Source organism: Gavialis gangeticus, unplaced genomic scaffold (genome assembly GCF_001723915.1).
Source record: "Gavialis gangeticus isolate Ggan-Ray unplaced genomic scaffold, GavGan_comp1, whole genome shotgun sequence".
NCBI lineage: Eukaryota > Metazoa > Chordata > Crocodylia > Gavialidae > Gavialis > Gavialis gangeticus.
Genome location: NW_017728994.1, coordinates 34,793,565 through 34,798,673, shown reverse-complemented (window position 1 = coordinate 34,798,673; position 5,109 = coordinate 34,793,565). Strand labels below are relative to the sequence as shown.

Sequence of the window (5,109 nt, the reverse complement as noted above, 5' to 3'; positions counted from 1 at the left end):
GCTCCAATCCACCTGCCCCACCCTCCAGTGCAGGCTGGGCAAACCCCAGACAGAGCTCCCTCCTCTCCCTTCCCCCCTCCCATCCTGAAGACAGCACCAGAGCTGGAGGTAAGGAGCAGGGCTAGGGGAGAGACAGGCAGCCTCTCTCTACTGGATTGGCTCCAAAGTGGAGCTCAATGGCTATTACCCACCCCACCCCTCCCCCAACTTAACAGTGCATGTGTGTTGTGTGTGTGTGGGTGGGGGGTGGCGGGTTGCTGCAGCTCATGGCAAAAGCACCATGAGTTACAGTGGGGAACCACATGCCCTCAGTTCCCATTGTGCTGCTTTTCTTCCTTTTGTTTTGCTCTGGAATGCAATGCCTGGTACAGCAAAATTACAACCAGATGGGACACAGCTGAAGCATCACTAGACCAGTTCAGAAGGCATCAAAATGGGCTAACTTGTATGTGCTCTAAAATAAAGCTGACAGACAAGCAGAACTGACTGTAAGGTATGACAGCCTATGTGTGATCCAACTAAAGCTGACAGACAGAGGCAGACCTGAGAGTCAGGAACTACAGTATTAGAGATCTGGCAAATACTGCTGCTTGCTGACTCTGAACATTTACACGCAGCCAGTGTTAATCTTGTAAAGCCTCTATAGGGACTTCTTCAACAAATTAAAGGGGTTCTTTTCCCTCTGTCATTCGAGTAGAGAATGACATAGAGAATCTCACAGCAACCTTCTCATTCAAATCTGTAGCACCGTATCTCAGAACAGCTCCCAATCTGGGAGCATTCACAGGCTGAGGGATGGGGTGGGGGGTGTTCTGGGGATGTTGCCAGGTGAGAGATTTAGTGGAAGTGGGCCCCATTTCTGGACCCTCTTCTGTTTCTGGCTAGATTAGTTTGCCTTAGTTACTGGGTCATTTAATCACTACCGGTTAGCATCTGTCTCCTGAGCTTGCAAATAGTGATACACACAGAGACAACAGAAAGAGTGGGAAGGATCACTAAGGCAATACATCCTATGCTCATCGAAAGATGACCGCTTAGGTAGATGGTGATGGAAGAGCAAGTGAAAGGAATCCATAACCAAATCTCTGTGAAGAGGGCACCCTTTGGAGGACCAAATCAAACCAAACCAAACCTTCCAGCCCCTAACAGCTACGAAACTATGAAACCACACAGTTTACAAATACCAACCCCATGGCTTTAAACACTCATGTTACTTTACGTTCAGTGAACAGAACTGACGTAAATGGAGTCACCCTGTGGCAGAAAGGTCAAATTTGTCCACCACCATACAACTCACTCTCACTGAAACACCCACACCCACACTCCCACACACCCACATGCCCCTGGAATGAATAAATAGCACATACCCTCAACCTGAAGTGACACACTGACTCAGACAACACACAAACACTGGAAACACAAGAACTCTTGCAAACCTATGGAACGTGATACTGAAGAAAGACAAAGCTTTATGTGATCTCACTGTAGATCAAATGTGGCACTATTGTGGCTTTCTTGGGACAATGGTCAGAATCTACTTCAGACAAGACCAGAATATGTGAATTGTAGTCCCCTTAAACACATAGACATGCGCCCACCTACCTGACAAAAAGCAAAAAACCCTCCCCATTTACTCACATAGGGCGTGTCCCTATGAGCAGGAACATGCGTTTCCCCAGGGACAAGTAGCAGCAGCATACCTTGTGCCACTGCTACCTGTCCCCAGGGAAGACCATGCCATGCATGCTCTAGTGTACAGCACATTGGCCTAGGTGGGGTAGGGGAGGCTGGGGCCAGCAACTGTGCTGTCTGCTGCAGCTTACCTGGGGTCCTGGGGGCCTCTGGGAGCTGTAGCCATGGTGATCCTGCAGCAGCGAGCCTGGGCAGCATCTCCCAGAGTAAAAAAACCCAACTAAGTAGCAAAGTAGCAGCACAGGGAATGCCTGCACATGAGGCATGTCTAGTATGTGGTGCCACAGGTAGGTCTATGGTGCCACATACCGCATGTCCGCACTCACCTGGACACATCCATAGTCTCTGGGCCCAAAGCCTGACTGCTGGCACCAAACCACATAGTTTACAAATACCAACCCCATGGCTTAAAACACTCAAGTTCAGTTAACACGACTTAAATAAATGGAGTCACCCAGTGGCAAAAAGGCCACATTTGTTCACCACCATATAACTCACTGTCATGCAAACACACACACGCACATCCTCTTGGAATAAATAAATAACACATACCCTCAACCCGAAGAGACATACTAACTCAAACAACTCACAAATACTGGAACACAAGGACTCTCAGAAACCTATGAAACCTGACACTGAAGAGAGACAAAGCTTTATGTGATCTTACTGTAGCGTACATGCTACATCCCACCACAACATCCTAAACACATGAAAACTAGCAGCAAGATCAAGCTTAATAAGAAGCTCTTACTGGTCCAATAAACTTGGTTAGCTTTAACAAACAAAAGAACACACTTTGGGCAAACAGAATTTTCTCCAGCCCTGACAGTTTTTCCTGATTATGGATAGAGCTGCATTTCCATGACCCCTGACCATGTCTAGATGTGCAGGGGTGTGCGCTTGCAGTGGCAGATATAGTAGCGGCACAAATTTGTGCTGGCATTTTGTGCCTCAGTGCTCGCCCCTGCATGTGGATTTTGTTGCGGGACAAATTGTTCCGCGCTGGGTAAACTGCCCTTGCTCAACTTCTCCCAGCTCCCGGAGCAGTAGGGAAACAAATGGAGAAGTAGAGATGCTCTGGCTGGCAGCCAGAGCATCTCTCTGAAGGACCAGGCCTCTGTTCTGGCATATGCTATTTTCATATGCACTGAGCTGCTTTTTTCCCTGGTGCTTGTTTTTTGCTACCAGGAAATCCTGGTAGCAAATTTTCCCTCCATGATGCAAATTTGCAGCACAGGACACATTTTAATATTCCACATGTGCAGTTCGTGTTGAAAGAGGTCTGTGGTGTCACAGACTACATGTGCCTGCACATCTGGACGTAGCCCCTGTGTTCAGCTTTAGTAGTAACACCAGCACAGACAGAATCAAATCCTAAGAAGAGACAAGGCAAATGGCTTAGAAAAACAGAGGGGGATAAATGGCTGAGGGATTCAATTTCCAAAGCTTCTGGCTCACACTGCAGGAATACAGCTATTTCTTAACTAATCTCATGGCCTTTAAACTCAGTCCATAGTGCTTGTTATAAATCTTGGCCATGTTGGGGGTTGAAGCAAAACTAGGGATTTCGAAAAAACTTTGAAACCACAGCAGTGGGACGTGGCTGGATAAGCAAAATAGGCAGAATAAAAAAATCATGATCTATTTTAATTACCAGCATTTGCCATGGGTTAAATCTTCAGTTCCTTATTCAGGATTTTTGGTGTTTATAGGCATAAATAACCCAGCAAGAACTGCAAAAATAAATATATGTATCAAGGTTTCATCCCATCTCAACTGATTAATTCTTTTTTAAGGACTTTTTCACCTTGTTTTAGTTTTCTCCTTTCTGTCTCTCGATTGCTCTTCTTGGCAACAGTAGGAAGCCAGCTTTGTAGCCCTCTGACTAATACCATTGCAAAATTAAATATCCTAATGGCAAAATTAATTTCCATCAGCATCATGGACTCAGTATTAGAATCCTGTTTCTTATTTAGATCTCTTGCCTATAGATCACATAAATAAGCATAAGTTCAGATTCTCAGAGTCCATGTAAATTATTTATGCATTTTTAGTTTTGCAGATGGACTAATAAAACACTGTACCTTGTGTTGGCAGAGATTCCTGCAACAACTGGACTCAAAAACCTCATACCATTTAAGAATTTTTCCAGGGAATAAAACTGGATACAAGTCATAATCACAGTCCTTTATACTGGCCCCTTACCACTGCCTAGGTATTTTAACTATTTTGCTTTTTCATGCACTTAATGGACACTTATTGTAGTCCATAAAATATTTAAATTGTTTTCTTTCCATTTGTCCAAAAAAAATTCCCTCCCAAACCTTTATACATAACACTAAAGTTTTTTAAAACTATCTTCTCTGTAGGCAATAATCAGCTAGAAAATAAAATCAATTTATATTTGCTTAAAGTTGCTTACAGCACAATATACAGCCAAACAGCACAATTAAAGGAACATTCATAACAACCTAGGAGCCTTTTTAAAAGATCAAGCTCATTTACTATATAATATACTATTTTTTCCATAAAGAGTAACAACAAAGAAGAAAAATCTTTCCACATGTAGACTCTAGGGAGCAATCCTGCATTGCCTCTGAGTAGGGGAGGATGGAGATGACTAACTAAAGGGTCTTTTTAACTCTAATTGCTACAGGAAAAATTATAAAGGGTGCTTAATTCTTCTCATCTGACCAGTTTCATGATTGGCCTTCACATGCTCACATACACAAACACTGCATCATCATTAATATTTCCCAAATTTTAAAAAGCCCATGTAATTGTTTTCCTTACCTTCTATATTTCAGCTTCCACGTCAGAGACAGTGCAGAACTATATTTGCTTCAGTTAAGTCAAAACTTCACTATATCTTACAGCAGTCTGCTTAGTATTAATATTTCCCATTATGATATGCTCCAGGCTCCTCTTTTTAACATGACTCTCTTCATAGGAATTATAATTTGTAATAGAAAAGTAGAGGCGGCAACTCTTGAGCCTTCACCGACCCACCCAGACAGGTGAAATGAAGTAAGCAAGAAATCCGAAGTTAGTAAAATGTACTTAAATAGATCTCAGCCAAGGGGGAATCAAATGAGAGTTCATGGTGGGGAAGAAGCAAACATACGTATTGGAATAACCATGCGGTGTCAAGTAACAGGCAGTTGAAATAAACACACTCATCAGCTATTTTTACATTCAGATTTGCCACTGGTAGTGCTCCAGAGATAACTAACTAGCAGAAAATAGCGTTATGTGATTGGCCAGCTGCTGCCTGTGATTCAAACCTTAAAGCACTGCATTTTGTATCTACAGGTAGTGGGCAAACATGTTGTGTAAAGTTACCCTCAAAAAGCAACTACTTTCCTAGTGATGTTGTTTCATAAATAGCTCATTGCATCACCAAGCTCAGACAAATAT

The 5,109-nt window shown here is 43.1% G+C and overlaps 1 protein-coding gene across 1 annotated transcript in view; it reads right to left on the bottom strand.

Moving 5' to 3' along the window:
- Positions 1 to 4,740, bottom strand: part of CUNH10orf71 (chromosome unknown C10orf71 homolog) — a 33,856-nt gene extending 29,116 nt beyond the window's left edge. Inside the window, exon 1 of the mRNA XM_019502568.1 lies at positions 4,486 to 4,740. The gene's annotated coding sequence lies outside the window, so the exon portion shown is untranslated. The remainder of the gene's footprint in view (positions 1 to 4,485) is intronic.
- Positions 4,741 to 5,109: the final 369 nt, after the last annotated feature.